The following is a 12831-nucleotide window of genomic DNA, read 5'->3' as shown; positions in this document are numbered from 1 at the left end:
ATTGGGGAGTAATAATGGAGGAATGGAATCCTAAATAAAACCAACCCGCTTTTAGAAAAAAAAGTTTTGCACTACTTATTGGACGCTCCTTCTAAACAGCCGATTGAATGGCACCAGGTATCTCGAATTACGTGTAAATTATGGCGTATTAGTTAAAACTAGAAATTATTAGGTTTTTTATGATAGAATTTGCATTAAAATAATCGTGGCAGTATCTGAATGAGAGAATATGTTGACGAAAGTGTAAGAAATCTCTCTAAAGAGGTGCAGTGATGTGAACGCCCTTCTCGATAACTTAACCTGCGGTGACTGGTGGCCCACATCCCACTCTTATGGTTTCCATCCCACGATTCGGTACGAAACCATAGAGGAGAATGTAATAGCTTTCGATTTAGGAAGGATCTGTTGAGTTGGGCCGCCGCTGTGGCCGAGCGGTTCTAGGTAAAGGGCCTAGAACCTACTGGTACGGTCGCAGTGTGTGATGTCCTTAGGTTAGTTAGGTTTAAGTAGTTCTAAGTATAGGGGATGATGACCTCAGATGATAAGCCCCATAGTGCTTAGAGCCATTAGAACCATTTTTTGTTGAGTTGCGTCAAATAAACGAAGGTGGACATAGAATGACAACTTGTACGACATTTCTCCCGCCTTTTTAATGAAAACTGCTGTCTCAGCCAGATCACATGAAAGTTTTATTTGTAATAATTAACTTGGCGTCAACTAATCGAGCAGATTGTTTTTCAGCTATTTGTTATCATGTTACCACCTCTGTGAGAAGGAGTGTGTGGGGAACCGACTTTAATGATTCTATTTCCTTTTATCCCGCATCAACATTTATGTTACCCTTTACCCATAACCTAATCACGATTACCTCTGTGATGTATGAGTGTGTGGTTAACTGGGAGTGCATAAGTGATCGTAGAATTCTTATTGTAGAAGCGTTTTAATGAGCTCTGAATTTTAGCTCTCAAGGCTGGTTCGTGGCAGAACCATAACGGAGACAGTTTACTCCGGTCTTTCTAAAACTACGTCCTACAAGATCAGACAGACCAACGTGTGTAACTGCGTAATTTCTCGTTCGAAATTCTGTTCAGGAAACTGATGGGGAGACTGAGTAACGGGCACTGGCATTCTTAGCTTCCATCCGATTGGAAAAAGCGTTTACCGCCGCGTGTCGTTTCTTGTGACGATTGGGTGGCAACCACGCCCACTCTGAGACGTTGCACCAGAGCACAGCGTCTGGGATGTTTAAGAAAGTCACAGGTAACAGTATATCGTGGACTGATATTGTAACGCGTGCTGCTTTCGAGCGCACTTAGAATAAAACATTTTGACTGGGAATCTAGTTAGTCGTTTCGTTTGTAAGTAGGCTGTTTGGGTTTCTATGTTGGTAACGTCACGTAGCACTCTGTATGAAAATCATGGGCTGCGCTGTGTGCAGTCTGTGGCTGGTTGGAATTGTTGGAATAGTCGCTATTGTAGTGTTGGGCAGTTGGATGTGAACAGCGCGTAACGTTGCGCAGTTGGAGGTGAGCCGCCAGCAGTGGTGGATGTGGGGAGAGATATGGCAGAATTTTAAGAGCGGGCGCTCTGGACGTGTGTCCATCAAAAAGAGTAAATTTGTAATACTATATATCATGAAATTATATATATATATATATATATTATGAGTTTTGAACACTATTAAGGCGAATACATTGTTTCTTCTCTATCAAAATCTTTCATTTGCTAACTATGCCTGTCAGTAGTTAGTGCCCTCAGTAGTTAGAATCTTTTTTTAACTGGCAGTATTGGCGCTCGCTGTATTGCAGTAGATCGAGTAACGAAGATTTGTGTGAGGTAATTGATTTGTGAAAGGTATAGGTTAATGTTAGTCAGGCCCATTCTTTTGTAGGGATTATTGAAAGTCAGATTGCGTTGCGCTAAAAATATTGTGTGTCAGTTTAGTGTTGATCAGAATAAGTGAAGAGAGAAATGTCTGAGTACGTTCAGTTTTGCTCAGCTGTTTGAAAATCAAATAACGTTAGGGGTTTACCAGCACAGTAATTCATAAATTTTTCTAATGGGACGTTTCACATTTCGTAAAGTAGATAAACCGTGCTGTAAATAAATTCAGTTACCAATGGAGTTGTCAGCTTGAAATTTTGCGCTTGTAAATTTCTTTTCAATTTCTACTTGGTTTTTGGAAGAAACATTAGGTTCTTTAAGTCCCATAGTCCTCAGAGCCATTTGAACTAGGTTTCTTCGTTGTCATCCCGTTAGGATTTCACCATTGTGCCATACAAATTTTCTTGAACAAAATTAATGGTCACAAGCAAGGTTTGACAACAACCGCATGCAGTTCGTAGTATTACTTGACTGTTTAACGCGTTGACAAGAGCAAGCATGTTCGAGCTCCCCGAAGGCAAGATCCTCTGCTGAGAGAATAATGTCCATAGAATTTTTTAAGAAATCAAATACCGCAAGGACCCGTAATGCTATGGAGAATCTCGCTTCTTAACTGCTAAACTTCGAGGAGAGAATACCTCGTTCTAATAAGGTCCTATTGGTGGAGTTTGATTCACTACTGTTTTGGTCTACATGCATCCCTCCGCTCGTTTCCATCTCCTTGCTCGAGAAATGTTGTTTTAAATCAATCATTGATTTGTCGTCCTGAAGTCATTTAATCAGATTGCGTTGCGCTTTTTTAAGCAAATCATAGTATCAGACGTCTTCATGTTTTCTTGCCGACTTCACACGACATTGCACTCAGTCGAACTTACCAATGGAGAGCCACTGCACGCGCTTGACGGGAAGAACAGCAGTTCCATCAAGCCCATTTGACACGGCGATGCCGCGCGGGATTGGCCGAGCGGTCTTGGCGTTGCAGTCATGGACTGTGCGGCTAGTCCCGGCGGAGGTTCGAGTACTCCCTCGGGCATTGGTGTGTGTGTTTGTCCTTAGGATAATTTATGTTAAGTAGTGTGTATGCTTAGGGACTGATGACCTTAGCAGTTAAGTCCCATAAGATTTCACATTTGAGCATTTTTTTGACACAGCGAAAGGTGTATCCCCCATTTATAATACTCCCTTAAGTTTAGAAGTATGGTTAAATCCCACCACTCAATTAATAAAAACACGAGTGTGAATCTTTTAGTACCATCACCTTTGGCTAAATATTTGTGCACTACGATACACGGCTGCTACACTCCTGGAAATGGAAAAAAGAACACATTGACACCGTTGTGTCAGACCCACCATACTTGCTCCGGACACTGCGAGAGGGCTGTACAAGCAATGATCACACGCACGGCACAGCGGACACACCAGGAACCGCGGTGTTGGCCGTTGAATGGCGCTAGCTGCGCAGCATTTGTGCACCGCCGCCGTCAGTGTCAGCCAGTTTGCCGTGGCATACGGAGCTCCATCGCAGTATTTAACACTGGTAGCATGCCGCGACAGCGTGGACGTGAACCGTATGTGCAGTTGACGGACTTTGAGCGAGGGCGTATAGTGGGCATGCGGGAGGCCGGGTGGACGTACCGCCGAATTGCTCAACACGTGGGGCGTGAGGTCTCCACAGTACATCGATGTTGTCGCGAGTGGTCGGCGGAAGGTGCACGTGCCCGTCGACCTGGGACCGGACCGCAGCGACGCACGGATGCACGCCAAGACCGTAGGATCCTACGCAGTGCCGTAGGGGACCGCGCCGCCACTTACCAGCAAATTAGGGACACTGTTGCTCCTGGGGTATCGGCGAGGACCATTCGCAACCGTCTCCATGAAGCTGGGCTACGGTCCCGCACACCGTTAGGCCGTCTTCCGCTCACGCCCCAACATCGTGCAGCCCGCCTCCAGTGGTGTCGCGACAGGCGTGAATGGAGGGACGAATGGAGACGTGTCGTCTTCAGCGATGAGAGTCGCTTCTGCCTTGGTGCCAATGATGGTCGTATGCGTGTTTGGCGCCGTGCAGGTGAGCGCCACAATCAGGACTGCATACGACCGAGGCACACAGGGCCAACACCCGGCATCATGGTGTGGGGAGCGATCTCCTACACTGGCCGTACACCACTGGTGATCGTCGAGGGGACACTGAATAGTGCACGGTACATCCAAACCGTCATCGAACCCATCGTTCTACCATTCCTAGACCGGCAAGGGAACTTGCTGTTCCAACAGGACAATGCACGTCCGCATGTATCCCGTGCCACCCAACGTGCTCTAGAAGGTGTAAGTCAACTACCCTGGCCAGCAAGATCTCCGGATCTGTCCCCCATTGAGCATGTTTGGGACTGGATGAAGCGTCGTCTCACGCGGTCTGCACGTCCAGCACGAACGCTGGTCCAACTGAGGCGCCAGGTGGAAATGGCATGGCAAGCCGTTCCACAGGACTACATCCAGCATCTCTACGATCGTCTCCATGGGAGAATAGCAGCCTGCATTGCTGCGAAAGGTGGATATACACTGTACTATTGCCGACATTGTGCATGCTCTGTTGCCTGTGTCTATGTGCCTGTGGTTCTGTCAGTGTGATCATGTGATGTATCTGACCCCAGGAATGTGTCAATAAAGTTTCCCCTTCCTGGGACAATGAATTCACGGTGTTCTTATTTCAATTTCCAGGAGTGTATTATAGCCTCCTGCCGTTGCTCGCTAAGTTGCTCAGGTGTTCAGTGACGCGGCATCTGTGTTGCAGATACCGAAGTCGTTTCAGTGATTCAGACATTTACATCGCTGACAAACGTTCTCTTTGAAATATGCGTGGACCTTGTCGTATGCCTTCCCTACCTGTTAGGCTGCTTAAACAGTATCTCTGCACATTAAACGTTTGTTGTATAAACCTTTTTGTCTGATGTGGTCGCACAGATAATATTCCAATGGCTGGGGTATGGAGTAACATCAAGGTAGTGGAACTACAGCAGAGGTGGGGTAATTCGGCTTCTGACGGAATTTTCCTGTCATATTCACGTATTTCTGCAGATAAATATATTTTATTTCGTTTTCTTTGAATATTATTATTTTTGTTACCTAAAATATGTAACTGCAGCATGTATGTATGTAAATGTTGTGCATTATATCTTCTAATGTACGAGTGCTATTCCCAGGGAGATTAATATCTGCGTAAAAACAGAGGAAAGGAATTTAAAAGAAGGTGGAAGGAGGAGGGTTGTGAGATTTTGTGTACGTCCAGTGTATGCAAAATGAAGGTCTGAACTAAGTTACTCAAGTGCTGAAAGAGATGCATGAAGTTGGAGCGAAGAAAGAGTGACTCCTAGTGATTAAAGTTGTTGAAATCCTGCTAGGAATTTATGAGCATAGAGAATGTTATGTGAGCTACAAACGACAGGTGTCGTTTACTGAGTTACTTCTGTAAAATATCTGGGAGCATGCGTACGGAACGATTTGAAGTGGAATGATCAAGATTAATTGTTAGTAAGGCGGGTGCCAGGTTGAGATTCATTGGGAGAGTCCCTAGAAAATGTATTTCATCAACAAAGGAGGTGGGTTACAAAACACTCGTTCGACCTATACTTGAGTATTGCTCATCAGTGTGGAATCCTTAGCAGGTCGGGTTGACAGAGGAGATAGAGAAGATCCAAAGAAGAGCGGCGCGTTTCGTTACAGGGTTATTTGGTAAGCGTGATAGCGTTACGGAGATGTTTAGCAAACTCAACTGGCAGACTCTGCAAGACAGGCGCTCAGCATCGCGGTGTAGCTTGCTGTCCAGGTTTCGAGAGGGTGCGTTTCTGGATGAGGTATTAAATATATTGCTTCCCCCTACTTATACCTCCCGACGAGATCACGAATGTAAAATTAGAGAGATTCGAGCGCGCACGGAGGCTTTCCGGCAGTCGTTCTTTCCGCGAACTATACGCGACTGGGACAGGAAAGGGAGGTAATGACAGTGGCACGTACAGTGCCCTCCGCCACACACCGTTGGGTGGCTTGCGGAGTATAAATGTAGATGCAGATGTAGATGTAGAAGGAATGACTGGCTACTGAACATTACTTTTGTGAAGGCATATCACTTCCAACTCCGTACGTCTAGCATGAGGGCCAGCCAGGTTTTGAATGTTCATCGCACCCTCGAGTGAGAACACAGCCCCATCGGTGAAGAGGAACTCGCTGTGAAGCTTCGGTCTGCAGCGGATTCCTGCAGAAACCCCAGTTGCAATGCCTGGACGCCTTTGGAAATGAAACGGATGCACTCCTTCGTCGTATACAATGCGCCCGACGGAGGGCTAGCGCGGAGCACCTCGTGTACTTGTTGACGGCGTACGCTGCTCTCTTTTGAGAACACTTTTCTTCCGCGGCACCTGTCCGTGTTGTTCGTTGGCGGCCAGCATCTGGCTTGTGCACATGGAACGAACCGGTTTAGCACAATCGGCGATGCAGTTTGGCGAATAATGTGTGGTACGGCAACTTTGTATCGCGATATTTCGCACGCTACAATCGCACGGCTTCTCGTCCACTGCTGTTGGCTGCGCCATAAATCAGATGCATCTCAGCCAATTCTCGCAACGGGTAGCTAGTAATGATACTCCCAACGCCCCCATGCCGTGAATGGTGACGATCTTCATGCTCTCCACCCGTGGTTATACAGCAACGCCCTCTCGTGACCGTACCACCTTCTCGTGGCGTTTGAGACCCAGGTTCCTATATGACTACTGATCCTTGTTGTATGGCTGTTGTGACATGTCAGTTTGTAAAGTTTTTTTTAATCGTCCTATATATCGGGCTATGCAATTAAATATGACTGAAAATAGTGTACATGAGTTAATTGAAAAGGTCAGTATTATCTTGACATTTCTTTTAGTATTGCTCCGAATGTATTTGTACTTTCCGGATAAGCAGTTTGATTCAAGACATTTATCAGTGAAGGCAAAGACTGCAGCATCTCTCGCCGTCTTCCGACGTCACGACTTACGAGGTAAGTTTACTTACATAGATCTTTAACAATAGAAAACAAACAGCAGAAAAAAGCCAAAAATAAACTGAGTCACGTTTCCATTCAAAGAACTGTATATTAATAACTTATGTTTTGAATCAATATGTAAATTAAACACAATTCGCTTACGTAACAATGAAGAAAGTTTTGTTTAGAAACAAACTCGCAGGCGAAATCAACTGGGTCATGTTTCTTTATTTCTGCAAATAAATTTTTTTTTCAGAATGTAGTTAAAATATTGCAATGATATGTAACGTTGGAAGATAAAGTACTTTTAATCTGGTAATAATCGAATGGGATGCAGCATTACATTCTTAGTTAACAGCAACTATCATAATGTATTTCCCGTCTCCGGCCATCCTGATTTAGGTTTTCCGTGATTTCCCTAAATCGCTTCAGGCACATGCCGGGATGGTTCCTTGGAAAGGGCACGGCCGATTTCCTTCCCCATCCTTCCCTCACCCGAGCTTGCGCTCCGTCTCTAATGACCTCGTTGTCGACGGGACGTTAAACACTAATCTCCTCCTCCTCATAATGTATTTTGTTACAGCTGTGTTTGCATGAATAATAGGTGCGTTGCGAGTGCAGTATTGCCATCGCAGCAAAGTAGCGGCAGCAAATTAGTAAGAAAGTGAAGTCAAAGACCAATACAATTACAGTCTTCTGTCTCAAAACCCGTTCTTGCAGCCGTGCAGCTTCGCGTGTATTTCTTTTCACGCAGGCATACATGAAAGTTGTATCTTCCTGCTCACAAAATGAACATCGCAGCACAGGTGTACGGACGTTTATCAGACAACCATGTGAAACGTTCGAAACAAACTAACAGCAAATGTACACAAACGCCGAAAGTAAATTTGGTGTATGTTTCTAAAAAGTGTAAATCGGTACGTGATGTATAGTTTTGTTCTCAGAACTGTGGCGGAAAGTCAGTTTTGAAAGTATACGAATAGCTGTCACTGTACTATCCAAAAGGAAATTTTAAGGAAATGCATTTGAGAGTATAAGGCGGCCCAGTTACTGGAAGTGATGTTAAAAATCTTGTGGAAAGAGCTCAGTTTATTCCTTTGTAAGATTCGGTATCTAAGATTTAAAAGTTGTAAATGAAGTTTTAAAAACTGCTTATTTTGTAAAATTTTGTAGTTGGAGAACAAAACTTTATTTTTCATCTTATTTCGTCAGTATATGTCTGTAGTATGTAGGTTAATTCCAAGTACAGTCTGTTAATTAAGATCGTGGTCGGGTAAATCAGTAGCAAAATGTATTTGACAAAGAAACTATCTCCTTTTTCCTGTCGCTGCAAAGACTGCTGTATCCAGTCTTAATTTTTGTGGATAAACCAACATTTGGCAGTCGGCATCAAACATTACGATAGACGCGACCCATAAACCGCACTTACGTCTCTTCTTGTGTTTCTCAGTCAAGAACTCGAAGTAATGTAATGCTTTATGGACAGTACACAAAGAGCGATAGTTCCCTTTGTTGGGTCTTGAAATAATTAAGGCGCTATCTCCTACAATCTATGTGTAATGTGGACCACACTCTTAGTTAACAGACTGTACGAGGGTGGTTTGGAAAGTTCTCGGAATCACCACGAGAGGTCAGGCTAGCGCAACGACTTGTTCACGTAATATTCATTGGTCTGTTGCCTGTAAACACGTGCCACGTCAGTGATCTTGGAAGAGAGCTGTGACAGTGACGCGGCACTGTTGTTCCCGCGTAGTGATTTGCGAAGATGGAAAAAATCGAGATTCGAGCAGTGATTAAGTACCTCGTAAAGAAAGGTATGAAAGCAAAGGAAATTCATGCCGATTTCCAGAATACAATGGGGGACTCCGCTCCTTCATATTCAACTGTTGCCAAGTGGACAAATTAATTTAAATTTGGTCGGGAGAACTTAGATGATGATCCGCCCAGAGGTCGGCCAAGATGTCTCACTACTCCAGAAATCATTGCAATAGTGCACAAAATGATCATGGAGGATCACCGATTGAAAGCGCGTGAAATTGCTCACGCTTTTCAGATGTCATCTGAAAGGGTATATCACATTCTAAATGAAGAATTAAAAGTGAAAAAATTGTCTGCAAGATGGATGCCACGACTCTTGACGCTGGATAAAAAACATGTGCCGTCGCCATGGCAATATTACACGAACTAAAACATGAACTGTTGCCACACCCGCCTTATTCACCTGAAATGGCTCCGCCAGACTCCCATCTCTTCCCAAAACTGAAAATTTTATCTTGGTGGACGAATATTCAGCTCAAACGAAGAATTGATAGCCGGAGTTGTCACCTATTTTTCAGGCCTGGAGGAAACTCATTTTGGAGATGGGATCAAGGCACTGGAACATCACTGGACCAAGTGCATTAATCTACAAGGAGATTACTTTGAAAAACAAAAAAAAAGTTTCAGTGATGTAAATAATTTTTTTCTATTCCGTTTCGAGAACTTTTCAAACCACCCTCGTACACTGTAATCCTCTGCGAGACATGTGTTTTAGTACTGTTACCCCACTGTTAAGACACGTCTTTCTCACGAAGGTAAGAATACTGGGATCCAGTATTTTATCCCTATGAAAGTAATCGGTTATTTTCATGAAAGTACCGAGGGGTCAATGAATTCATATAGCCTTGGTCAGATAACGCGAGACAGGTGTGTGCGCTTCGGTAAACAAATGATGTGCAATATTGGCAGTTTCTGAAATAAGTGCCTGGAACAGATAACAGGCGATTTCGATAAAGGGAAATACCCACAACCGTTTATTTGCTACTGCTAAGGTGTTTATTGTCATTTTATTCGCGTGGTGGAGGCGACGGTTCAAATCCGCATCCGGCCATCCTGATTTAAGTTTTCTGTGAGTTTCATAAATAGCTACATGAAAATTCCGAGATGGTTCCTTTGAATGGGCACGCTCAGTTTCCTTTGCTATTGTTCCGTAATCCGAGTTCGTGGTCCGTCTTTGATGACCTCTTCGTCGACGGTGCGTTAAACCCTAAACTTCTTTTTTTAAGGAAAAAACGAGTAAAATTCCAAATTCTTGGAAATTACGAACTTTATATTTGGGTTCTCTATCTCAATCAGTCTCAATTGGTGCAACTAGTCGCTCCTAGAGATCACTCTTCCAAGATCTTAGAACGAACCACCTGTAGCTTTCTCCCTCACAACTTGCAAACGTTTTACTTAGATATTAAAGCATATTCTAGTAACACTCGACGACAATGGAAACTGCACCCACCAACTGTGGAAAAAATATTGCATACCAGAGAAAAATTATTGAGAATCAGCCGAACATGGGGACTGCATCCTACCACCATACTCCACTCCTACAAATTCTTAATCCAACCAATCCTCTCTTATGCTAATGTCGCCTAGAATTCCGTTTCAGCACAATTTTCCCAACCCGTGCAAATCATGACGCACCATGAATTCTGCCAGCCCTTCCGGATCCGTCTACCATCCGCCCAAATTTCCCGCAAACGACAGGAGCCTCCATATTGGTTCATCGGTGATTATCAGCTCTAGTATTCTGTCACATTTGTATCTACCAAAGCATACCTCCTAACTTACACCTGCAAACTCTCCACATCATCTGTCGCTCCTGTTTTCCCTCACTCATACGAGAAAGTTGCTTACGTGTCCTTCTACCAAACTCTTGCATTCTACATCCTCTGAAAATAATATTCTTCCAGCTCATCTAGTTTTTACGTCCTGTAACCCAGCCCATTTAATATTTTTTAATTAATTAATTAATTAATTTTTTTGTAAAGACCACCCTCAGTATTCACTTTTTGTAAAAGTGAACAACATTTTCCTTAAAATATTCAATTTTATTTAAAATATTCAATTTACAATCACCTCCTTTAATAATTTAAAAACTTTCACCTATTATTTAGAAAACTATACTTGTATATTTTACAAAAGCTGAAAAGTGGGAATGTGCTGTTTCCACCGAGCCCTTGTCGAGATGATCGAGGATGTGAAGAAAGAATAAGGGAAAAATATTTTATTCAGTCAGGGAGGCCACATTGATTAAAAGTAACTACGTTCTGTATTTCACTACGGTGAACTATGTTTTCTGTTATCAGTGTAATATTTTTAACCTCTTTACTACACTGCATTTTTTGGTTATCACAACTCAGGATCGATGGACAGTAATCTAAAGTTAAATGCCAAAACAAACTTGTCGTCGTACCTGGAACATGTAATTTCAGCGAACATAGGTTTCAGCTTCAAATTGCTACTGGATCTGGAACAGTACATGTTAAATAAACTAATAACGTAAATATTTAAAAAACTAAAACTATAGGACTTGAAGCTGTCTGAAGTCAAAACCCTTGTGGTTAAGATTACACTTTTTATATACGAGATCAAGACGTTGACAGTATTTGAAATAAAATTAAATCGCACTGAGTCACCAACATTGACATGAGACATAACGTATCAGAAGTTTTCTTGCAAATGATAGCTCATACAACATTATAGCAAGAATATTTAAGAAAGAAATACGATCATATAGCATCACATAGAGTTTGCACATCAGTTTCCAAACCTCTCTATATCTCTGCGTTCCACATCAATTAGCCAAAGTTGTTGACTGTAAACAAAGATGTTCTGCCTTTGACTCCCATGATTTCCCCTTCTTGCTTAGGACTGCAGCCTTCTCATCTTCTGCTTCTATACACTTCTCAGTCGTTCGTTCCTTCTCATGAGGTACAATTTTCTTTTCACCACTCTTTTACATATTTTCTCATCTCTCGCTTTCTCTAGGCGTCTAACCACATATGTTTTGTTAACTGATAAATAAAACTATACCTTTATCTCTTATTAGTGTCTACAGTTTACGAGTACTTCTTATCCGTCTACGTTCTGAATAACATTTCCGTAGATCGGAGTTTTCAGTGAATTTCTCTTAGGTTGCTTCTGTCCGCTCCGGTCTTGGTCCACGCTTCTCACCTATAATTACGAAATATTCCCAGAAAGCAATACCATATTTTTAATATGAACAGATTTTACAAACAGCTCTACCAGCCACAAGTTTTGTTGACTACGCATTATTCAATTAAAAACTTGTTCCGAGATTAGACCTCATCATCAGGCTATAATGGAAACACAAGGAACACTTAATACAAGTCCACCTGGATATTAAAATTGCTTTCTATGGTCATCGTACTTGCTACCGTTGTCGTGTGGTGAAAGAGGAGGATAACCTAATAAGAGGCGCAGTCACATTGTGTGTTTGTCTGCTGTTCACATGAACATTTTTTAAATGAAAACTCACTTTGTTCTTATGGCGTGTCAACCGCTTTATGACGTTTCGATGTACCTGTATTTCTATTTTATATGACTCTTCTGAACTTGTTAGCCATTGTTCACAAACTTCTAAAAATAACTTGTAACACGACATCAAAATCAAGTCAACAGTACAGAGAATAGCTTATTTCGATTTGAGTACCGATGTGGCGATCCTGGTGCTGCAATGTCTTTTGCATATCTTGCTGTCGCATCACTGATGTTGGCTGGCGAAATATGTTACAAAATGAGCGACTGTCTCATTTTTATGGTATAAAAATTTAATTTTAAGATTTACGGGAATATTTGTGGGACCCAGACTCATATATCTACACTGAAGCACCAGAAAAACTGGTATAGGGATGTGTAATCAAATAAAGAGATATGTAAACAGACAGAATACAGCACTGCGTTCAGCGACGCCTATATAAGACAGAAAGGGTCTGGCGAAGTTGTTAGATCGGTTACTGATGCCACAATGGCAGGTTATGAAGACTTAAGTGAGTTTGAACGTGGTGTTACATTCGGCGCACTAGTGATGGAACACAGCATATCCGAGGTAGCGATGAAGTGGAAATTTTACAGTACGACTATTTCACGAGTGTACCCCGAATATC

Source organism: Schistocerca piceifrons, chromosome 4 (assembly GCF_021461385.2).
Source record: "Schistocerca piceifrons isolate TAMUIC-IGC-003096 chromosome 4, iqSchPice1.1, whole genome shotgun sequence".
Classification (NCBI taxonomy): domain Eukaryota; kingdom Metazoa; phylum Arthropoda; class Insecta; order Orthoptera; family Acrididae; genus Schistocerca; species Schistocerca piceifrons.
The sequence above is the reverse complement of the archived record's forward strand: the minus strand, read 5'-3'. Positions refer to the sequence as shown.